A 25,785-nucleotide genomic window follows, 5' to 3' on the forward strand; every position below is an offset into this window, starting at 1 on the left:
AAATACGTAAATGATAATCTACGAATGCGGAATACTAATTTCGCACATGACAGCGAGCGAACAACAACCGTTTCGAATGTTTGCGCTACTGGGTACCACCACCGCCACCATCACGTTCAAGGTCATTCCAGGGTTGACGAACTGACCTAGGCCAATTCCCAACTGCTCCGGTGCGTTTGCGTTCATCAATGTGTACAGAGGCAAATGGTAGATACGTGTTAAGACTGTTCGGACTACATGGTGTTCCGCATCGCGATACAGATACCAGAGTTCAAGGGTCGATGGCACACGCCTGAAACGTCGATACCTACTCTCGTCTTTGCAGTTTTACTCTCGTAGTTATAAATACTTGCGCGTATCGCAATTACGCGATGACCGGATCAATGACGATGAATTGCTGCGAGTTGGGACGCAATTTTCATACATCTGTCATGTGATTATGTATAGAATGTTGGAAAAACTTAACTACACGTAATGTCCTGGCGGGTTCACTTTGTGTTTGTGTTATTTGTGCTAGGCTGATGTTGGAAGAAATGACTATTTTTTGAAATTTTACAATGATTTTCAGAGGAACAAAGATTTTGAGATGCGAGTGTTTTTTTGCTTTATTACGGTTTACTGAATCAACGGTTTTTTCTCACCAAGAATCGTTGCGATAACGTTACCAACTTCAATACGATTTATCTGTTACATTTTGTCGTATAAACATTTAATATGCAAGTTTTACTTTATTATTTTCACTTAGCAATAGATTTCAAAAAATGCTTAAATCAAGACAAAAAATTTTAGTCAACCTGTGAGGAGATTCTTATTCTAACTGTGTACTTTGAGATTTTTTTCGCATTTTTAAATCCACCAATTTTCCTGTGCCAATGACGTAATTTATTCCAAACTTCTTGAACAATGTCTTTTAATCAATTTTTCCGGACCCCTTGAGGTTTAAAAAAGAAATTCCTTGGCACAGATATTTAACAGAAAAAAACCCGCAACGTTACAAAGAAAAAATATGAACAAATACTCACCGATTCGAATGAACATCGGAAAACAAGTTCTCTCGATAAAAATACATGTTTCTCCAGAAACCTTTACACTTCGATCTTTTTTTGTGTGTGAGATTTACGTGGGATCTGACTGTTAATGTGAATAATTGAATACGATCTGAAGGGTTATCTAAATCATCGAGCAGATAGTGCAAATAACGCTACCAACTATGTCGAACAGCTTCGTATTCGATAGTAAGTATCCAAGTCGTGACATTATAAATAATTCAGAATCGCGTGCAGGATTCAATCAATACCTACATTTCTTGTGATCCTTCTTTGTTTAAATTTGTTTCATTCGCAGAATTAGTGCAGCCTTTTTCAGCCACAATGATTGACCGAGATTTTATTTACTTTGCAGAGAGAGAGAGAGAGAGAGAGAGAGAGAGAGAGAGAGATTCGAAGGTGGTGGTTCATTGCCTTCATTGGTTAGATAAAGCGGCTTTCATGGTACTAGTCAAGTCCGTTTGCATGTCTGCCTGCAGCCCGGTTTCATACCAGGTGGTGCAAAAGCTGCTAAGTCCAGTTTAAATAACTTTATCGTTACGACAGACCGACTAGACCAACCACCCAACCAGCCAACTGACGCGGAAACGAATTTTCGTATAAACACTCTGCCCAGTTATCGGGCATTGGGGGTGAATATGGGCACACCGATAATCTTCTTAATCCCGTTCCAAAGCTGATGCACACATACGAACTGAAAACAAATATTTTCGATTTGATAATTAGTACATTCCTTTTTCGTTTCTTCGGTTTTCTTTTCTTTTTTGTTTGTTTTGTTTCTACACCTTTCAAGTGTCTTCCTACCATGACGTCCATTCCGAGTTTTCGTTGGTTGGGTCGTTTTCATCGATGGATTTAATACATCTGACCGGGTTCTTCTTCTTCTTCTTCTTCTTTTTCTTCTGTTTCCTTACTCTTTCTCATTATGAAGTAAAAATCGGGGCGCTATTTTTCATGAATATTTTATACACAGGCATTATTTATGCATAATACATGTCGATAATGTGAAACCGTTCACAAGCCGACCGACTGTAGAAAGTCATGCGTTAAAGCGTCGACAAATCGATCGATCGATCCGACGATTGTGATTGGATAAAAATAACAACGCGCAGCCTGCATAGCGTCAATTCATTTGTAGTAAATGGATAGCGGAATCATATAGCTCACGTAACGAGCTACAGTTGTTCCTGCAATTCCCATTCTTTTTGCTCAACAATAAACGACGTGGGTAATTTTTTATAACATAACGTAATTAGGTCAATAAATCTCAACGGATACATTACAAACCCTCAAGTAGTGTGAAATTTGACTTCACCATAGAAATGTATAAATAAAAAGAACTCATGGGTACAAATATCCCTATAGAGGACCGTTTATATCTACGACCTCTTTTTATTTATTAACTCTTAAGGAAGGAAAAAAAAGGGCAGAGGGGAGGGAAAGATTCAAAAAACAATAAACAAATAAGGCAAGAAAGAAGAAACAATCAAGAAAATCTGTATAAATTTGTGTACTCGACGTTGGAAATAATGGGGTATTTAATGGTTCGAGAGATTTGCAAAGGGGTGGGAATCCCTTTCCCTTCTTCTTCTTCTTCTTGGTTCGGGGCGGATAGGAGATGAAGGCATAAGTAGGTAAGAAAGTTATTTCCTAACCGGACATACCCTCGTAACCCTTTCTCAAGATTACCTGTTTCTGTCTACTGCTACTGGCTGCTGTTTCTGCCAGAGGACTGAAGGCAGGCTCGTAACTCATCGAGACGGTGTTATAAAGACGCGTCTGGCACTCACTTCACATTCGCGCTCTATGCACGAGACCCACAGAACCCGCATCATTCCGTTGTTTGTGTCTCGCATATTAACCGATCCAAATTCAAATTCAACACCCCGACACCTTGGCCCCTAATTTAAACACATTTTACGACTGCCTCCCTCTCCACCTCCTCCAACGGCGATAAGAAAGCAGAAAATTTACTCATTTAATCAAACCAATTTGTCTTGCGAGATATCCATTATGAACTGCTTTATATTCGTTCAAGTTGATTCACGGATAAAAAATATCGCAACAGTTTCTGTTGGTGGTAATTGATTTCTATTCTCTGTTTTTTCGGTAGACCAGACTGGTAAAAGTGTTCTTTTTTCGTCAGTTTCCAATCATCTTCTTGCCAGTGATCAACCAATCATTATTACAATCACGATCATTTTCCTGGGCTCAGGTCAACGTTGCACTTTGGTTTGAATCTGTTTCAATAGATGTTGAAACATCTTTTATCGAAGGTCTCAAATCAAGTTCGTAACTCGACTTGTTAGTCCATCTGCTTCATGCGTCAAGCAAGCGACATTAAAGAGCCTTTCATCCCTACCGAATCAGTAACTTTGTTCTTTGAACCAAGCCCCAACACCAGAGTGACCCGTTGCAATTGTCTTAGCAATAAGTATAGTTAGTATGTCCTAGCATTGAGCTCTTGAATGTCCTACGCTTGGTGGTCGAGAAGCCAAGCTAAAGCGTAGAAACGGTCTGGAGAGAGGAAAACGGGCGAGGAAGATTCGCACCGTGCATAACAATTAGCCATGGAAAATCATGAAAACGTTTGCGGACCTCTTTTGACTCGAGGTTCTTCCTCCACCTCCACCTCCGTCTCCATCCACCCGCGGCTCCCCGAGATAACGAAGAGTTACACGTCCTCCCTTAACCCCTTCGCCAAAGTACACGTGCTAAAGATTCAGCATTAGGTATATATATATATATATATATATATATATATATATATATATATATATATATATATATATATATATATATATATATATATATATATATACATTTGGTTGGTACAACTGCTTGCGCTTTTCAGGAGGCTAAAGCCCCGAAGTATAGCTGGTTCAAAACAAGACCTCGATAATCTTTTCCGGGTAATCGATACGCGGAAAAAATTCAGCGATTAATTACCGATGACCATGATTGTGAATCATGATGCACAATTTCTTCTTGGAAGAAGAAGAGACCAGAAAACAAACTCGTGTAGGAAAATGGCAACAAGTATTGATCTGTTGATTCGATGTTGATGCGAATACTTACGTCGAAAGACAATACTCGATTAGCAGAAAAATCATGCACGTTGGGGGGACCAAGAATCGTACAACTAATCGGAGTGACAAGAGGCGGAAATAAGCGGATCTGGGAGTCGCGGAGGGAGCTAATGTCATCCCAAGAAGCAGCCATCAGGAGCCAGAAGGATCAGGGGTACACGCACGTTCGCGCATATCAGGATCGGAGTATAATATATGGGATTCCATCGGGGACGTGAGCACCTTGGACTCCATGATTTACACCTCCTTGTGAGCAAAATGGAACGCCTTAAGCAGGCCAATGTGGATGATGAAAAGTGGCTGAAATATGTTATCGAGCATCCATCGGCGAAATTGAATATTGCTTCGGTGACTGGAATCCAAGGTGCTCGCATGTCGCTTTCCTCACAGTCTATGACCAATGGATTAAAGATTTCGTTAATGGGGGAACATTGATTGGCTGCAACCCATGTATTAACGGGTAAAACGATGTGGGTTCAGGGATTTTTCAATTGACCGAAATGAGTGAAGAGCTTGTCCGGATCCTTGTCCAGGATTACACGGATACTTGCGCGTGTATTATGTATATAGCAAACCGACTAACAGCTACTTATACATTATACTATACGATATAAGTTGAGGAGGTCGTCGTGAGTCGGACGTGACCTGAGCAAATTCTACGACATAGTTTCTAAACAGGAAATCCTCATTTCAGGCTGTTTTTAGAGTACATAATTGCGCGTTATTAACCGTTCAATTTGGCATCACGTGTATAATATATTATACCCGAGTCGATATAGGTAAAGTACAACCGTACATAAGCTATATACCAATTTGAGAACAGTTCTTTCCGGCAATCAAACATGCAGACATTCGGTATTATAACCTGCAAGCATCATCTACCTTGATCAAAAACACGGTTTTCATTGTATCGCTGAAAAGCTGCAGTGGCGTCTTTTTTTTATTATACTCTGTAAAAATACCGTAATAAAAATTCAAACCAGTTGTTGACGGCATTTATCTCCGATCAATTGCGAATGCAAACGATCAATGCGAAACATCCAAAGCAAGCTTTCCAGTGGCCCCTCAGTAAGTAAAGTGAGGTACTTTAAAAATTAATTCTCGACCAAAATGGCCATTCTGTTTGTTTATATCCCTCCTCCCACTTCTCTTAGTCTCTGTTTTCATTCAATGGTTATGACACATACATATAATATACATCATTACTCTCAACTTGTTATTGCAATAAGTTTTTCTTTTTTGCCTGTAATCAACACTTGTAAACGAAATGTTATTATGATTTTTGTGGACTAACCGAAGCGGGATTACGATGACGAAGAAAATCCTCGGTATCTCTATCAGGAGTATAAAGATGAAATATGCGAATGAGAAGAGAGGCGATGATACTGGTAAACAAGATTAGTTTGAGCCAGACAGGAAAAGAAAAGATTGGTGAGTGATTACGCGGGTACCTACATCGCTTGCAGAGCTGTCCGTGCAGGAGAAAGAAAGATGAACAGAAAGAAATCGCGTGAAGGAATAACGTGTAGCGTTCACGTCGCGGCGATGAGAATTATGCGGCGTTTTAACGAGAGTGGCGTTCGCGTTGAATGGCCGCCTTGTATAATATTTTTGTCAAAGAATCTACAACGACGACGACGCTCTTAAACCGGAGAGAAGTAAACATGTTAAGCCGGTTCTAAAACGAAGAAAACTGAATTAAACTGCATTCTGGCATTGTTTCCAAACATCATTACATACCCGACGCTCCAGGACCAGCTATACAGCTTAGAATCCTGCCTGTGATGCCGCAGCTGCATATCTCACACACCGTAGAGGATCAGTGATCTGCGCCTAACCAGTATACCGTATTTTCACTCCACCGGAAAAGATTCATTCTTCTATTTTCAAGTCTGCTATCAATAAATCTTTTGAAATAAGAGGTTAAATGCCGCGCGCGGGAAATTTGAATGTTCAAATGCTTCTTTCGCTCAATTGACGCAGGTTCGATACAATCTCCTACTTTTGGTTTTCAACAAACCGCACAGCTTCGAAATATTTGATTCTTCGGTGAAGTTACTTGATGCAATTATTGCAGGGATAAACACGGGTGTAAATTCTACTTCCACTTATTCGCGACTATGTGTATATGTACATAACGCTGCTTCGGTTACTTATGACGAAAGTAAACTGCGCTTAATCTCTCACCGTAAACAAAGCAAATGACGGATGCTTTTGTCGGAACATAACTGCACGCAGTGCACATTGGAGAACAATTCACAATTCTCGATGCGTAATTACGCGTGTGATGTAAGCGATCGTTGATGCAATTTGCTAGTTTGCTACTGTGTGGAACCAGGCGTGACATATGCCGTCATATACAGAGCCTTCCTTCACCACTCTCAATTCAATGAAATAAGAGTCGTAATCGTAGTTTTCGGCGAATAAAATAGTTTGATAGATATTTGTAGTACAGTCTGACCTCGTTATTTGCTAGACAAACAAATTCCTCGAAGTAAATTACGGTGTACGGTATAGTTGTAGGTAACCGGCAAACGTAATGCAGCAGGAGAGATTCGTCAAATGAAATTGTTAAATCAAAGTATTTGCCGGAGGTATATTTAGAACGTTGAGCGTGCAGCATCGTGCAAGGTCACAAACTTAAACACCTCATCCGCTTATAGGAGAGAGATTTATATTATCCTAGACTACAGAGCACGGAGGGTTCGAATATACAAATAATATTTCGACTCCACTGTCCGGAACACCGGAATAAATTTTTAAATTTCGTGAATTATTCCGAGTGGTAAAACATTGTTCCACAATTCTAAGAATATTTAGTCAGTTTGATTTCGACTTACCAATGGTAGCAGCTCGAGACGGTGGCGGGGCTCACCAGAGTCGAGAAGCAGGGCGGGAGATTCAAATATAAAAGTTGAACACGTGGGACGGAGGCCAGGTGTATTGAGAGAAAAGTTCAAACGGGAGTATCACAGGAAGCACAAGTGTTCAACAATTGTTCGATGCACTACGTTGTAATCCGAAGTCAAAGTAGCGAGGTGGCGTCGCAGAGTCGTGCAGGCGACGGTGATGAATGTGCAGCGAGGAAAATAATAACAATTTTGAGTAAACATATGACAAACGCCGGTCGAACGGTTGTGTAGGTCACTGTGCTGCGTACGACGCGCGATGCACGCCTGCAGCTTCGTTTGCAACCATCGACGAATTATTATCACTGAATTGACACGCGGCGGGGTGGCGGGCCGGCGGCGAACCCGGATCAACGTCTTTGCCCATTTTAAGGAAGGGAGAGGCGTTAAGGTAGACTCGCGGGACTCGGCGGCGGATCGAGCGAAACCAACGAACGCTATCAGCGCCGTGGCGCTGGACAAACGCAGGCACACACTGCAGGCTATAACAAGTTCGTATTCGGTGGAACACACAAACTCGGGCTGGCGCGCGCCGCGTAGTCACAGAAGTTTGAGACGGTTGTGTACAGCAGCCTGCCTCTAGTGCAGGAGAATCCGCGCAGGCGGTGCGGTCGGACCGTACGAACTCGGTCGTATTCGTCGGCGTTGGCTGGGAGTTTAATAACAAGGCATTGTTAATAAGACGTCGACAATAGTTTCTTTTAATAATACCCAACTAAGGTTGTATACTGTTTCTTCTTTTAAATAACCACGCATTATAAAACCCAGCGTGGTGGTGGCGGCAGCTAACAGCAAACCGAGTTCCAATACAATCTTTAAATGCACAACTCATTATTTGCATATCAGTTGTTTGTTCGATTCTGTTTATGGCGTCGCATCATTGTTATTATTTTTTTTCCTTCCCTACCCTCCTCCTCCTCCTCCTCCTCCTTCTCCTCCTCCTCCGCCACCTCCTCCTCTGCCCCCGAACCCGACACTCCGTATTTCTTTTCAAATAAACGAACGTTTCTTTGTTTCTTTCGTTTCTTCTTTCCACCTCATGTACCATTCGCTCCTTCGACTGTGTTACGTATTTCAAGTAAAACGCCTAAAAACATCTCGCGTTTCTTACAATTAGAACCACGTTTTATTTCCTCAAAATATCCCAAGTATCGCAAGTAAAACCTTACAAGTTTGAGAATCAAAAAATTACACCACGGTATCGACGGGTAATAATTTCAAATTGTAAGACGTACCAGTAACGCGTACTCAAAACTTGTCGAAAAAAAAAAAAAAAACCGATTTCACAAAAACTCAACAACACAATAAGTGAACCCACTCTTGGCATATAATTAATCACCCAACACTAACTCCACAATATCTCCGGCTGCCAAAGCATAAGAATAATTCCTACTCTCACTGATAATAACCGAACGAATACACACCGAAACTTCACAATCGATCTTGATCTGCGCGCGATATTCCCGCGTCAGTATCGATCACTATCGATCGATATGTGATCTGCGGCGCAGGTATAGGAATCACCGCGTCAGCATGAGCATCAGTAGTAACAGCAATACGGTTCAAGCGGTATTGCAGTCGAGTCTATCTGCTTTTCGGTAGAGTCAAGCATCCGTCCGTCTGTGATAAGGCTTGGGGATTGGACGAAGCGGCGGATTAGACGCGTGTGAGTTGCGAAGAAGGGGGGAAGGGGGGGAGTGGCGGGGGAGGGATGACGACCAGGGGACGGGAGGGAGCAAAGAACGCGGTTGTTACGGAGATCTCGCGCGCGTGAACGAAAATCCCGGTTATTAAGCCTGTTCGGGAACCGCGTTGTTTTATACACAGCGTGTGTAACGATCATCGGATAGCCGAGCCGGCTAGGTTTATACGCCGCTTTCCGCGAGAGACTCACTACTCACTCGGTAAGGCAGCCCGAGCCGCCTAGCCTGGCTGTTGGCTCGGCTGGTGCGGCGCAGAGCTCCGCGGCCCCCACGTTGTTTGTCTCGCGAGTGGCCTGTTTACATGTTGACTCTCTGTTTACGCATTTTGCCCTCCTCCCCGCCCGCCGCCTCCCCCCCTCACCCCTCTCCTCGTCCCTCGCGAACCGCATCACGGGTTCCACTCTACTCGCCGCTCGCCAACCGTCACCCGGTTGTTTTCCTCTCTTCGTTCAAGCCGTAGTTCGTGCTCTCTTCAACTCCCTTGTCACCGGGCAACGCTATAGTTGTTCGATTGTACATACATACATATATCGAGGGGGGGGGGGGGGGGGAGGGATCGTCACGTCCTCCCTCCCCCCCCCCTTACCACCCACACCGGTGTTCGATTTATATCTATATATGTACAGATATATGTCTCTCTTTATATAAGTATAGATATATGTCTCTCTCTATCTATCCATTTCTCTCGCGCGCGCGAACACCGGTGCAGTGCCGTAATCGTAACCGTGAGCCACGCGATATTCGATTGTTGTTCTTCGCGCCGGAATGCCTGAAGTTCGCGCTCGCCCGCCGCCACGCTCACGCGATTTGATAATCCGGCGATACCGTCGACATCCTTCAGGATTTAAAAAAAATATTCTGTCACGATGCGTTCCGGGCTCATGGTCCACCCTGTCGATGATATATTTACCGTCTGGTGGAAGCGAGGAAATAGCCATAAACCATAAAACATGACGCGAATGTTGTGTTAAACGAACCTCGAAACGCAACACACACACACACACACACACACCATTGTACTCTCGAAATGAACGACGAGGCGTTAAATTTTACTTTGTTTTCTTACGTATGTTTCTTTTATCGGTTCGTTGTTGTTGTGTTTCTTTTTTCCTGTTGTTTCTTCCGACAAATGTACGAGCGATTATCTTTATTTGCTTTTACAACCCCTCACCCCTCCCCCATCCTCCCACTTTTACTCCTCCTCCTCCTTCTCCTCCGCAACTCCTCGCAGAGCGAGTCGCTTACGTCAGATAAGACAATTACGATCACAATGCTAGACTCGAACCTGTCTCGCGAATGTGCCAACGTCGTCCGGCTTCTGATGCGTCGACGTTTGATTCGGTCATGGGCTCTCTCGCTGGTCGGGTGACGTCAACGAAGAACTTCAGAGAGAGAGAAATCATCTTTCGCATGTAATGAAGATAACGGCGAGCAATGCGCGGTCTGTGTCCCGTGACGTCACAACTTTCGAATCCCTATTTTTCGACGGCTGTATCCTGCACGCGAAGCATTTAACAGCTCGTTATTTTTTCCGATTTTTTTTTTCTGCTGTCCCTTCCGCCTTTTTTTTCACTCTTTCGCATCGCGAATTCAACACGGTATTAGATTACCTTGAATATACCAAGAGAGAGAGAGAAGAGGGTATATCACGATATGTATACAATACAGCTGAAAATCGAACTAAATTCTTTTAATCTTTGGTTATTTTTTCTCTGGAATCGTTGAGTCCCTGCGTACATACATACCCATGCGTATACTTTGCAGAGTGTACACATATGTGTATGTATTCGATTTTGTCGTGCGGGTGTTTCTTCTCGGTTATTTACAACCTGCGATATAATAATAATTGTTGTTATTCTCCGCTCCGGTGATTGACTCGGCTCTGGTCGTTATAGGAATTATAAATAAAAGTAGCTATATTATTGACAGTACAACTGTGTGCGGCAATTACGTAACCAACATATTCGCCTCGGTGTGTATCGCACGTTTATTACAATTTCCTTAACGTACGCGTGTGTAAGGTAATTCGGCTCAGGTCAGGTTAATAATTTCATATCGTATCCAATGAAAGACTAATACGAAGAACGAAAAAAAGAAATACGAAAAAATACGCACCTTTAAGAATAATTTACTTTTCATCAGTTGCATGACAAACAAATAATATGAGCATCGACTGAGGAAATATGTCCCGCGCAGTTGGCGCGTAATTTGAATACATCAATGCTATTCGACGCGTTCTTGTCACTTGCATCGTCGCGTTTTAGGTACAAGGTACGAAAGTCTCGAACATTGCATTCGACAAGTTTAGCTGCGCCCGTGGAAAAGGATTTTCGTTACACCGTTGAATAGCACAAAAACGTCAGATGACTAACAGCATGGCTGTTCAAACACGCTGTTCTATGTGCCGAACGAACCTACACGCGTAGTTGTGCACACACAAATCTATCCCTCTTGCCTTCTGCGCCCTCTTCTCTCTTCCGAGCGTTGGAACAAAGTTCGCCCGTCTCTCTTGCAACGCGTCTCATCTCATCGGTCCGTCTCTCTCTCTCTCTCTCTCTCTCTCTCTCTCTCTCTCTCTCTCTCTCTCCTCGTCCTCAGCGAGCGCTACATACACACAAGATCATTTGTTTATTTATCTTAACGTTAATAAACCCAAGTGAGCCCCACGCTGTGCAAAGATATGTCGCAACATAGCAGTCTGTTTCGTGTCACGACACCCGCTTGCTGCGGTGAACAGGTATTGGCTATGCGCGTAGCGTCTGCTACTCGGTCAGGTACTTTTGTCTACTTTACTCCCTCATTATCTAACTCTTTGTTTTGTATTTTTATTCCCCCCCCCCCCCCCCCCCCCCCCCTCCTCGTGTGTTTATATGTTCTTTTTGTTCCACATACGCTGCTCGTGTCTATATACTAGGCACCTACATACCGATAGAGAGAGGTGAAACTCAGCAATCAATTGCGCATGCGCAAAACAATTGAACTCTATTGGCTGGCAGACTCATACCGCGGCAATTGTTTCGTCTTGAATGTAGGATAGCCAACTTAATCGAAATTAGACACGCGACGTCAAAATCTCCCGCAGCAAGTGGCGAATTGAAATTGTATTGTTATGATGACTCGTAGAAGTCATTAATTTAGCAGTAAAGGTTCGCCAACCATTCCCGAGTAACTACAATAACAGCTATTCGACGCCTGGTTAACCTATAAAAAATTTACCGAACTTACATAACCTACGTAAGCCGCGTCTTACAGCTGAAATTTGAGGTGGCCAGCCTGCATGAAAATCGAATAAAGTTCGCGCATGCTCAGTCAGACGCTAGATCCGATGCCAACTTCGACCGTCTCCTGGTGGAAAAAGTGTTAAATTTTGAAGAAAAAAATTCGCGCAACTCGTAGCAATGTACCAACTTGTGTTCAGCTTGTTACAGACCATCGAGACGTGAATTCGCATCGTGTGTAAACAGATTCCGAGTGAGCCGTTGAACACTTCTCCACGAGTCGAAGAAGCTCCGGTTTGATTCGTCGACTGCAGTTTCGTCGACTCTTAACTGGCCGCTAACGCTCTTAACATCCCTCCAGAAAACCTCCCCTGGGGTAAAACTCCGTTTAGCCATGGTCAGCTCCCTCGTGCGTCGTCGCCGCTTTCCCCCCCTTCTGCCTCCGATTAGGCCCCAGGGTTCCCAAAGGAGGGATACTTAAAGAGGGGATGACTTATCTCCGGTTAAAATTACCCTTGATTGCAGTTTTTGTTGTTGCTTTTCTCCGGTAGGTTTGTTATTTCGTCCGTGTTTTCAAAGTACTTGCTTCTTTTAACTTTGCACATTGAATGTAATCGCAAAAAAAAAAAAAAAAAAAAAGAAAAACAAAACTCGCTACCGTCCAATTACCTCGTGTAATTTCAACTGCGATGGAATCAGTTGCTTTTTGATAATCCAAAGAGAGAAAAGAAGGAAAAAAAAAAAAAAACAACTCGCATCGAATTCTCATCCCAAGCTGCGCGAACAGGCACTAGAAGACTTCACTTTTCACTAATTGCAGGAGGCGCGGTTTTCAGCTTGGAGAATTTTCATGCATCGTCAGGTTGTGCGGAAGGCCGTGATGGGGGTTAATTCTAACACGATTACCTCGCAATATTAGATATTGCGACGCTAAGCAGATACCTCGTACAATACCTGCAAGCTGTTGGACCCTACCACATTTAATATCGGTGTAAAATGCACGTCGATACTTAATTATTGCGGGGAATAATAACCGTCTGGAAAACTGAATTGTCTACCGCGAGTCAACTTGGGCAAGCTCAATCTGTACGTAAAATAAGTTGATGAAAATGAGTTTCGGTTTTGTACCTGAACCCGACAAAAAAAAAAAAAAGAAAGAAATCAGGCTGAGAAACTGAACTTGCACGAATATTGCTTGAAAGCTGCCAACGTTCTTTTTACTTATAGGCTACGTTTATCAATAGCACGCTATACGCATACCAATTGTTTAGTCGTATATTGTATTATCAATATATTCCTGATATCTCGAATAACAATAATAATAACAATTGAAAAATAAGTTTCACGCGAGTATTTTTCCTCACTGCGTATGAGCTTTCGCCCTCGTTGCATATTGTACATAATATGTTGTATATTTACGCGTATACCTAATGCAACACAATTACAAATATCCAGTTGTAATATTATATTTGGTTTACAACACCTACCAGATGCGTGCTTCGAAACGCACACACCGGCGTTCTTCTCAGTGGGTGAAAATTATAATTAACGTGGTAAAAAGTAGGGGCGAGAACGAAAAAAAAAAAAAGAAAGAAAATAAAAACAAATTGTTATCCTCGTTGTCGTAACTCCTGCATAACGGGGAAAACAACGCTCGCGGCGTTTGAACGTTGAAAATAAAATATCACGTCGCAACACGTTTTAGTTCAATGAAAAAAGCACTATTATTGCACTTGTATGCTCGAGCAGCTTATCAGGACCGAATCTTTGGCCAAGATCACGGTTGCGGTTCTCCGCGACTAACCGTGTATAATGATGCGTTAGATGGTTGATGGAAATGACGATGACGCGTGGACAATGTTCCTTATACAACGCACAATTTATATCAAATATACAACGTGAAATTAAAAATAAAGCAGTGAAACAACAGACTTGAAATAAACAACCGCGATATGATACGGTACGATATGATATCACAACGTATTATACCAATGGTCACCATGAAAGATAACAAACAAGTGTAGTTATGGATGTGCAGCTGTTCAGTCACTCTCTCTCTCTCTCTCTTCACACATTTATACACACATCTACGGCATGTATGCGTATCTGCAGTTTCGCGATGCGGCGAAAAATCTGGATTTATATTTTAGCGTTATGTGTTGATACTTTCTAACTTGCACGGTCTCGGTCTCTATTGAAACAATACGAAAGTATGATATTTGTCCCCTATTTACTCCATTCGCAAAAGGAAAAACTACAACCTTTTCATGATCGAACGATTACAGTAATCAACAAACAGTTTTTACCTCTAATTATAAAATCATATTTATTTTGATCCGATCGGGTCTAGTTTTTGTGTTACAGCTACTACCGGTACAATTGAATGTTCGTTGTTTTGACTTACCTTTTTTTATTCCAGGGTATTTTGTCATTTATTCTAACTAATTAGCCGGTATTTAAAGTAAATAACAAAACACCCTTAATCAAATAAGGTAAATCAAAACGACAAACATTCAATTTTACTGGTATAATATTGGCTGTAACACAAAAACTAGACCTGATCGAATCCAACTAATTGTAAATGTGGTTTTAAAATGAGGGTAAATAGGTCTTTAAAAATTATAGTAATCACCTTCTTTGTTACAAAATTTTATTCACCAGTGTACCGTGACACTATACACAACCTAATTTTCACACATGAAAGCTTTACTTTTGAAAAAACTGGGAAAATCCCATTACAGTAAAACTATTCGTATCTCAAGTGTTCTAATGTCAATCCCATTATGCTAAAGCCTTGTTCCCAACATAATCAGTTAAAAGTTTTCATGTGGCAAACAAAAAGTGAATTTTCGTCGACCGGTGTTATCGAAAAGACAACATTTTCTTGCTAATGAGTTCAGGATCTAGTATTCCCAGTGTTATTATCGTCACATCCTACACTCTGTCGTATACCCAGCGATACTTGATTGTGTACATGAACCCAAGTGCACCATGGATGGTGTTGAGATAGAATGTTTGCCCGTTAAAACCGATTAAAGACCGTCGACCCTGCAGGAAAGTTGGTGAAATTCTACAGTAGCATGGGTCTTTGTACGTATATATATATGTATACATAAGTTACGTATATCGTATACTGATATTACAGTCCAACTGCAGGTACATAGTAGTAGTCGTCAATTATTCGATTATAACATCTAACCAAGTCGCCGTAGCAATTGCAGTTATCGTTATAATAAACAAATTAATTTCACCACTCCAAGACTCTAATCTGCGATCCGCGATCCGTGGTCCCTGTGTACCTAGACAAACTTCCCTCCGTCTCTATTTCTCTATCCCAAACATTCCGAAACGTTACAGAAACATATTACACCTTCCGTGTGTAGTTCTTTTTTCGCCAATCGATGGAACGGTTTTATCATCATCAATGAACAACCGTCAAATTTATAGATCATGAAATATTTTAAAAAGCAGATCCGTTAAACAATTTTTTAGATCAATAATTGTTTTCCTCTCTGGTTGACTTTGAACGTTTGCTTTTGTCGGCGGATATGTTGCGTTTTGAAAAGGAATGAAAGGGAAAAAAAAAAAAAACAACACCGATAGAGAAAAGGCGAAACACTTTAATCTTATCGGAAAACTTCGCCTCGGTTGGGTTGGATTTGGGCATAACGGAATCGGCCGGTGACTCGCGAGTGACTCTTGGCAGATAAGGTAATCCGGAAGTGAAAATTGGCGAAACTCGGGTGTCGCGATCCCTTAGCCGGCGAGCCGCCCATTCCTTGGTTCTCCCCCCTTAAACGCCCGGTTTGAATTTTCCCTCTCGGACTTTGGGAATGGAACGGAGAGCCGTTTGCCGCTGCACGCGCTCCGGATCCGTGCAATTTAATATACAAACTTAGCCCGGGCGCCGTTTACACGTTTGGAAAACAATAAACAACGACTGCCCTTGTTATACCCGATTAACCACGATTCAATGTTCGCCTGCTGAAAGTAGGTGGTGGGTATACTTCGTTCGCGAAGCAAACACCGTTGCGCAATTTATATTAAACAGAATCTCGGTGTTGGTAGCACTGCACGCACGCGCACGCACACGCACACACTTTATAACCACAATCGAGTGTGTTCAATACGTCGTTGAAAGTATTTTCAAGCTTCTGCTTCGAGTTTATAATTATTATATTATTATATGATTGTTTTTCCCTTTTCTTTTCTTTTCCCGAACCCGCAAGTTTTATACCTCGAGTGTTTTATATTTATTTAGTTTTATTTTTGGGGTGTGTATTTTGTTTTGTTTTGCTTCTTTTCTTTTTTCGTACAAGTACCAGAGGAAGGTGTTCTTTTTTTCTTTTTTTAATCTCCCCCTTTACTCGACATTATTAACAATAAGACCCTAATCGCGTATATTTGATAGGTCTTGTTTTTTTTTCTCCAAGTTGCTTCAACAGCTTTTAAACATCGATTTTAAACGTTGTTCATTGCAGGGGTTTGTGTATTTATAATACAGAATACGTGGAGATACATAAATAGGTTTCACCTTAAATTTCTTATACGGTCAAGGATATTTTTATGTGGACATGTTGAAAATGTTCTGATTATTTTTTACGAACGTTCAAAAATGCCAGATATACGAATGTCGAGATTGTTCAAATTCCTCGAAGAATGGAGTTGTTTTCCTTTCAATAAAGAATGGACATGTTCGTTGACGTTATCATAAGATTTATACGTTACTCGGAAATTCTACCTCATACAAGCAAATGTTGTTCCTTTTTTGCAAAGCGTTTTGACATGTCTACTTTGAATTCTCATAAAATCGTTGGATGCAACGAATCCTCCAATTTTAGCGCTCAAAATAAATGCTTCGCTCAATTTTTAAAATTTTGCACTCGCATGGTTATTTGTATGCAGACATTTTGAACATGTTCGAATTATTTTCTACAAACGTTTAAAAATCTAGATACACAAGTGTTGCGATCGTTCAGATACCTCGACGAAAAGAGTTATTTCCGCTTCAAAAGAGAATCACGAACATGTCCGACATGTATTCAAGGGTACAATATTTGGACATGTTCATCGACATATTCGTAAGATTTATACGTTACTCGGAAATTTCATCTTATAAAAGCAAACAATGTTTCTTTTTTTCAATATTTCAACATGTTCACTTTGAATTTCCATTAAATTGCCGGATGTAACGATTTCTCCAAATTTAGTGTTCAAAATGAACGTTACATTGAATGTTCAAAATTTCGTGTGGCTCGACATATTTCTTTAATAAACAACCGACTCGTTCAGGCGTTACTGCCAAATAATTAACATGTTCTCTTCTCACATTTTCGAACATTCCGACACGTCGAATTTAAATTCGTTTACACTGCTAGGTGTTGAAATTTGTACGAGAATTTTTTGACGCAAAATAGGCATGTTATTTACACGCGAATTCAGACGTGTCTGGAAGGTTGAACTTGCGTACGATATTCCTGATATTCGACACGTTATACAGTCGAATATAACAGCGATTGACGTAACTCGTATAACCGTGTTAGAGTGTAAAGAAAAAAAAAAAAAAAAAAACGAAAAAACAAAAGCAAGATCCTTGCAAACATGTAATTACCGTCGCTCGCGAATGTAATAACAATTCGAACACGTAAAGTATATATTATAGGATACATTTAGCGGTTGAGATAACGCTCGGAGTTTGAGAACGATAATAAAAAAAGGAATGCGCGTTTTATTCTTTTCGCGAGCCATTTCATTGTCGTCTGAGCAACAATGGAATGTCTTACACAAAAATTCGATTTTTCTGCATAATAATGAGTATAAAATAATAAGGAACGTCTGAAACTTCGCCTGCAGACACGAAGGATGCGATGGAGGATTTGCCGAAAATTTGAATCCCATAGTGTATAAATCGAACAGTGGTAGCAGAGTCGCCGCAACTGCAATTGGCAACGGAAATCTATCGATAAAGTAAGGACAATGCGCTTATTCAATCCTTAATGCTGCGTGAAGCTCGGTGCTCGCAGACCTACGATGGTTATTAAATCGAATTCGTTTTTATTTCCATTATACCGGTCGAGTAAGCCACTTCGTTTCTCGATTATTATATGTGTGTATATATAATAACATATACATATATACACATAGGTATGCGTTACGATGATTTTGTTTGCGTGTGTATGAAGAAGAAAAAAAACCTAATAACGCGAACCTCTTTCTTTTTTTTTGTCTTTTTATTTTTATTTACTTTTCAATGCGCCAATTCTTTCTCACAATTCAATTAATATTGTTACACACACGTAAGCGTGTATCGTACGGTTTATTATAGTTACGTACAATTCTATACGTCGTGAAATCCATTCGTATTGCGGTATTACACAACGTATTGGAAATTCAATCAACGCATTGTTAAAAACTTGTCTCGACTCCGATCCAATCGCGCAACTTGTGTCCAATGCCAGTGATAATAGCAACAATAAACGCACACCGATGTATTCCGTGTGGAAAAGTTACACCGTCTACCGAAAAAGACGGTTATTACTTGAATTTAAAATGGGTGGAAAAAAAAACAATTTTTTTTTTTATCTATCTGTATCAAATAATTAATTATACCAAATAATTGAAAATAAATAGACGAACGGTAAATTTTGTCTTTCGGTTTATCTCTTCAAGATAGATTTGAATAAAAAAAATGTAATTGAATTTCAACCGAACGAGAGATAACCTGCGTAAACAGGTCTCAAAAAACTATAAAGTTTTCCGTCAATTTTTTGGAATGTGAGTATTTTTTTTTTTCTTTTTTTTCTTTTTTTGTGTATTCCGGTATAAAATAGCGATGTATTGTAGAAATTTGAACCCTTCTCGTTCGTTTGTTTATTTAATGTAGAGAGACAAATGGTGAGCTTGCTCGGTCGGTAATGGTAGGATCACTGTACGACCTTAAGGAGGGTTAAGAAGTCGTTGAGTTAATCCAAATCGTAGGGGTGAAACGGGAGATGGTGGGGGGGGGGGGGGGGGGATGAGGAGGTTCGGATCGGTTTTTGGTGTATTTCACAGCGAGACAAAAACATTAACATAAATCAGGAAGAAAATGGGGCGAGGCGAGCAGCGTGGGGGGGGGGGGGGGGGGGTGGGGGTGGTAACCGGTAAGGGTTACCAGCCGGTATCCGAGAGAGCGAAAATGAGACGAGGGGTGGTTCGGAGGGTGAGCGGGGAGGGTGATGTTTATTCGATTCACTCGAAACCCTCTCGGCGACAATTCCTCCCACTTTCTTAAGTTTTGGTAATTAGTATCGCGAAAACTTGCCGGCCATTTGTTTCCTGTGAGGTTCATTGTACCCCCCGAAGAAACCGGGACTCTTGCACTTCCCGTCGATTTATTTCACCCGGGGATTTCTATACGCGACGCGTCGTGCAAGAGGCTGGAATCGAACGGAAAGTGTAACGCGGTCGTTGGAAAAAAAAAAAAGTAAAAAAAAAATTGGAAAATTTCATTTCACTTTACAGCGATTCGTTCTATTCACTTTTTCCAAGTTTTTGTACTTGATCGGAAAATTTTCTCTCGGCATTTTATTGAAAATCGTAAACTTTTTGCGTTCAGAAACAACGAATCAAGCTGACGGAGGTGATTATTATGCAGAAATCTAGCGAGACACTGGAATTGATGCGGGAAAACAAAGAGAGCGAGAGAGAGGAGGATAAATAATCTATTAAACAAGCAATTTGTGTTTGCGTTAAGTAAAAGAAACTTTGGTCCAAAGTTTGTCCACGACGCATTAATTATTACCCACCGTGATAAGACGAGCACTACCCCGTGTAGTATATATATTTTATACAGCGTATATGGGGCATTCCATGACATCTCGATAGATATTCTACGTCGTTGTCTGAGATTTGTTTTATCATTTTTTCCATGAAAGTACATGACGAAAAACGCGATAGTAATTTTTTTCAAAATTTTTCGACCCAGCGTATCTGAAGTTTGATTTAAAAACTTGTAACAAAAACCACCACTTTCTAAAATCTGACAAAAATCAGAAAAAATCTTGTGAAATGTAAAAAAATTTTTGACACCTGTCAGAAGATGGAGATTTCGTAACTTCAAAAGATGAATAAGAAAATTCATGAAAAAAAAAATAAAAAATTACCATCGTTGGATTGCATTTTTGACATTAAAATCAATTTATAATATCTCTCTAAATAGAAAATTTCCAGCCCATATTATAATGAGTTGTCATGTTCATTCTCATGTCAAAAATTCAATTTAATAATAATAATTTTAATTTGTTTTTTTTCTCAATTTTCTTATTTATCGTTTGATGTTATGAAACTTCCATCTTTTGATGGGTGTCAAAAATTTTGTAATATTATACAAGATTTTTCTGAATTTTTGTCAGATTTTAGAAAATAGATTTTTTGCAAGTTTTTAAACCGTACTTCGGACACGCTGGGGTTGTAAAATTCTGAAACAAATTCCGATCGAGTTTTTCGTCATGTGCTTTCATACAAAAAATCATAAAGCCGAAAGTCTTCAACTTACAATTGAACAAAGACAAATCTATACAGCAAATATACCAACCAAAAATGGCTTCAAGGAATTGTTCCGGCGTTTTTTACATCCCAGAAAATTTTCTCATCAATCGTATTTATCAGTTTTAAAATTTCGAGACTCGTTAATCCTTTAATCACAAATACGCTTCCGCTTTTTAAATCGCGTTATTTACCTTTTAAATAGTGTAGAAAAACTTTCGAATCGTGATCACGGATGTTTCCAAAAGTATCGACTGATGCAACATCAAGAATGTTCGTATACCGAATTCTGTGCTTACCTGAAATCAGAAAGAAGAGAAAGACGTGGGTTAAAATCGTTGTCGAACTCTGTGAAATGAAAAATTTTTTAAATATGAAAATAAAAACTGTCGCAAAGTTTGAACAAAATCTCGATATATCGATTATAGATAGGTATACCAATTTTCCTTTTTCTTAATTCATTCTCACCATCTCACCGCCTATAAATAGGTCTATACTACATAATATTATATTCCACAGAGTCGAGGCGCCTCGCGAGTTTTTCCAATACTTTAACAAATTAATCTTCGCTAATTTTATAAGGCATTGACAGCTCAGCTTTATTTAGGGATTACGCGGGGTGCGCTGCTCGAGCTTCCGTGCTTTCTCCCTCTCTCTCTCTCTCTCTCTCTCTCTCTCTCTTTCTCTCTCTCTCTCTCTCTCTCTCTCACTTCATCTCTGTGCGCATCTGTCCGTGTGTCGCGGCGTAGACGCGCATAAACCATGTCAGAAAGTGTCCTTCCATTCTCGTCCATTGAAAGGGAGGTGCAGAAAGTGCGATCAGGAAGCTGGCTTAGCGCAAAGATAAGCGCTTTCGGTGGGGAGAGCAAAGAAAGGGAGGAGAAAGGAAAATGACTGAGGTGAAACGAAAAGAGGAGAGAGAAGAAGGAAGAAAAAAAAAAAAAAAAAATTAAAAATGAAAAAGGAGGAAAAAAAATATAAAAAAAAAACTTTCTTATTAATATAATCAATCAAGCTGCTCTGAATTTAAAGCATTTTTCTTGATTTTCCAGGTTCCTGGGCACCGCAGGGGAGGGGAGGGGGAGAAGAGGTGGCGGGTTCGGCGGGTCGGGGGGGGGGGGGGGGGGGGGGGGGTTGAATGGGGGAATGGCTGTCGAGTTTTGGCAATCAATACCAGATTAAGAAGCGCGGGGTGCGGATGCCTTCCAACCAAACTAATTGCATTTTCACCGAGGAGACTGGCTCTCTCTATTATTAAAGAGCGAGTACTGAAAAAGAAGTGCAGAAAGAAAAATAAATGAATAAATAAATAAAAAAAAAAAAAAAACAGTGGTAAAAAAAAAAACAATTGAAACAGATGTCAAGAAACGAAAGCAAGCTGGGGAAAAATCGAAGGACAGTTTCTAAGAATTTATTATTCAACCCCTTTTTCAATCCCATTTTGTGGGAATTTTTTGCAATCGTTTTATTTTCTCGATTTATCTTTGCACTTTGCTTTAAACTTTTCTTACGAACAGGACGGATTGTTGGCAAATATTGTTTACACCGCACGTGATTTTAGCTTTAGGTATGGGAAAAACTTTGACCGAATAATAACGCGGAGGACAAGCATCAGGCGGAATATAATTAATCACCGCAATTGAAGTGAAAATATTATTTACCGAGGATCGTCTAATTCGCAGGAGTGCAACGGCAGCGTCGAATTGAGATGGTACGAAAAAGAATAATGAAAGGGCAAATAAAAGAAGGGATGGGGGAAGGGCGGGAGGTATATATTGATATGGGGAAGAAGGAAAGAAAGAAAGAAAGAAAGGAGAAAAAAATAAATAAAATAAGGAAAAGTTTTAAAACTCGTAAAAGTCTAAAGTCAGCGCCAAACCACTTACTCCGTTCTTTACCGAGCGCGCAGTCAACGATCAACCCTCCCTTGGGATTCTTGAATCGGTGGGTGTATACCACCTTGTATAGGTGCGGTACCTGTACTTGCCCAAGAGGAACGCGAATCCGAGTCGAGTGACTTAATCAACTCGCGGCTCATTTTTCCCGCCCTCTTACGATCCAGCTGCCTGACTGAATAAGGTGTTGTCCAAAGCATTGTGCATGTTATTAGTTATACAGTTGACCGTTTCAGTCACAATGGAATACCCGACGTTCCATCTCAAAAATTTTCACGCCCTAGCCGTACGACAGTTTATCTACAACTTGAAATGATCTTTGTTACTTTGTATTACCCCAAAAAACGTCCGAATAACAAATTTAGGCCTGAATCATCGAATTTTGATAGATTTTTCGATTTTACATCCGCCATCTTGGATTTGAAAATTATCAAATTCCGACTTCAGATTCGTGATCGTTAACAATATTCAGGACAAAATATTGAGTCGAAAAATGTGTGACTGAAAGTATTAACAGCTGAAGGGGAAAAAATCCTTCGTTGTGTTTTTATTTAAAAAAAAATTATTTTTTTTTCTCACACCATAGCCAATTCCTTACCCGTGGATTAACAACGAGTATAATAAACCTGATCATTTGACGGAAAGTAGGGTCGTAGATATTTCTTCATCCCTTATTTATTTATTTCCTTTTTGTATCTGATCAATTGAATACCCTTGTGACATCGATGAGAATAAATCAGAGTATAAGTGACTATATTATTAAATGGCAAAAAAAAAAAAAAATAAATAAATAAAAATGAATAAAAATCCACGAGGTCGAGGGTGAAAATCCGAGCTTTCTACGCAGATTGCGAACGATATTGGTGGGAGGATGCCCTGTTTTTTGGTGAGGAAGTGGCGGTTTTACGATGGTCTGAATATTTTCTTGTTTTATTTTTATTTTTCCCTTTCTCTCCTTCATCTTCTTTCTTTTTTCTTTCTTAAGGGTGAGATGGGTCGGCGTTTTCTCCAGAGTATCTGGGCGGGTATGATGCCGTGAAAACTGCTCAATAAACTTAATTTAAGTATCACCAGAGTATTCCTTTAAAATGATATACTAATCATATTCTCCGTCGCGTCGAGCCCGCTCGGCGTGGAGAAAACGCTCCGCGGATCGAGGCGACCCTCCCTAAAAAGAACGGTTATAAAAAGATGCCCTCGAAACTCCGACCCGAACCCCTCGTCGTTGTCTAGTTTTATATTCATACAACAGCGCCGCGGGCAGAAACCTGCAGCCTGTTTTCTGTCCTGCAGCTAATTCTCCCGATACCATCGACTAATTAACGCGTTAACCCTCATCGACTCTCGATATCCCACCGCGCTGCCACCAATTTTCGTACTCGAGGCTCGACAAGTCCTGGAAATGTTTCGCGAACACCGTTTGTCGCGCTCCAGTCTTAGGGCTAGAATCAGAGGCGGAAAGAAATTTTCCAAAGTCTCGTTCGTGTTATTAAAAATACGATACCCGCTCGAGATGAGTGGTGCATTATTCTGGGTATAGTTCCTGATGAAACTGAATGGAAAAAAAAAGAGAAGGGAAGCGAAAGGAAAAAAGGAGAGAAAAAAAAACACCAGGGTGTTGAAAAATCGTGAAAAGTGAGTAGCCTTCGGTTGGTCGGAACCGAGTCGCGAGGACGGTTCTTTTCATTAAAGGAATTGTAAGGGAAATGGAAAGAGAAGGAGGAAAAAACGACTGTGGGATATTTAGAGGGTGGTAACAGTGCAAGGGGTTGATTGGGGGGAGAGACGTACGAAAAAAAAAAAGAAAAAAAAAAAGAAAAGAACTGCCAACAGGACGAGAAGAGACGGTGAACGAGGAGGACGAACGGAAGGAAGGAAGGAAGGGTGGCGTGTTGCTGAGACTGCATTGTCAGCCGAAACGGCAACTAATTCAGGGGAATAAAGTACGCGGTGAATTTGTTACTTCGCGTACTTTTGTCACGCCCCTGTCCCTCTGTTTCGTAATTTTCTTTTTTTTTTTTTTTTTTATCTTATTTTTACCCTCTCCTCCTTGTCGATGTGGCCGCAAGGGTGGAGTAGATGTTAATGAAAAGTTCCTCCGGGGTGTCGATATTAAACGAGCGGAATTTCAAGACGCCACAACCCGTCTGATCCACGAACCAACATTTCCATTGCAATTTTTTTTTTTTCTCTACTGCGCACAAATTTTGGTGTGGGGATTAAAGATGTAGAAATATTAGAAAATAGAAGGGTCGCACTAAACCAGTTTTTGAATGTGCAATAATTGGGCTGTGGAAAATTTTTAAGCTTAGGAAGTCCAAATGTAGATACAATAGGTCGTAATGTAGAATCGCTAAAATTGTACTATATCATTTGTCATCTGACGTTCTGCATTTTTACTCTTCTGCACTTCAATCTCCAACATTTCGAAACTGTACGAAACAAATTCTGGAATTTTCGAAAATTCGATATTGTCACCGTTCAATTTTTGTTCTTTCTACTTTTTTTTTTTTAACCCAACCACTCCGAAGTTCTTGATGAAAAATGTGAAACTAATTCTAACCCATGTCACGATCCTCTGTTTTACGATCATATTCAACTCGCTAAAGAAATTTTGATGATCAAGTTGATGATGATTATAGAGATATTCATGATTCTCGAGGAGCTTGCGAGTCGTCATGAAAATCGAGGTATTCTTTCTCCGTTGTAATCGTAATTGCGGCGTGGTTGATAAATTGCTGGTATAAAATAACGTGAAATATTTCGAGAACCTTCTCGCACCGTCGGCCCTTATTACAGATTCACGCGTATGATCTCGAACCTCATCATCGTCTATCGGTTCACTTCTTTCGCACAAAACACACTCTCGTGTCGTTATGTATCCCGGTGTGTTATTACTTTAACGATCTCTACCGGCTGCGACGGATAAACTGTAACCTCCTCGTCTACCTGATAATTTACACGTATCATGGAAGAAGAGACTGGATACATAGATTGAGGCTTCTACCCACTGCGTTCCTGGGTTTTGGGAGTGCGAATAAAACGTCGACCATGTTCTTCGAATCACGAGCCTACCCTCCCCTTTGGTGATACGTACTGTTTTTGGAATCTTCATTTATTTTTGACTTGCCGTATGCCCTTCAAAAACTGTTCATAGACACTCAAAGCTTTTTGATGCTACCGTTGAAGCCAACAATTTAGAATCTAAAAAGTACCCGATGAACTGACTAATAACCCTTTCATGCATACATTTTTCCTTTTTTGTGATATTTCCTTGTACGTGATACGTGAGAGTTTGGGATCGTTGATTACAAATCCGAACTCGAAGTTTGAAAGTTCAAAACGGGGGATTCAATATGGCGGACGGAATTTCGACAATTTATCCGATTTTGATAAAAC

At 40.5% G+C, this 25,785-nt stretch overlaps 1 protein-coding gene across 3 annotated transcripts in view; it reads right to left on the reverse strand.

The window, feature by feature from the left end:
- LOC124305111 (forkhead box protein P1) overlaps positions 1-25,785 on the reverse strand; it is a 212,223-nt gene that overhangs the window by 172,778 nt on the left and 13,660 nt on the right. For 2 of the 3 annotated variants that reach the window (XM_046764173.1, XM_046764174.1), the window contains exon 1: positions 6,976-9,009. The exons of the other annotated variant lie outside the window; for it this stretch is intronic. The gene's annotated coding sequence lies outside the window, so the exon portion shown is untranslated. Of the gene's footprint in view, positions 1-6,975; positions 9,010-25,785 lie in introns of those variants that run through there. 3 annotated transcript variants of the gene reach the window in all.

Source organism: Neodiprion virginianus, chromosome 5 (genome assembly GCF_021901495.1).
Source record: "Neodiprion virginianus isolate iyNeoVirg1 chromosome 5, iyNeoVirg1.1, whole genome shotgun sequence".
Classification (NCBI taxonomy): domain Eukaryota; kingdom Metazoa; phylum Arthropoda; class Insecta; order Hymenoptera; family Diprionidae; genus Neodiprion; species Neodiprion virginianus.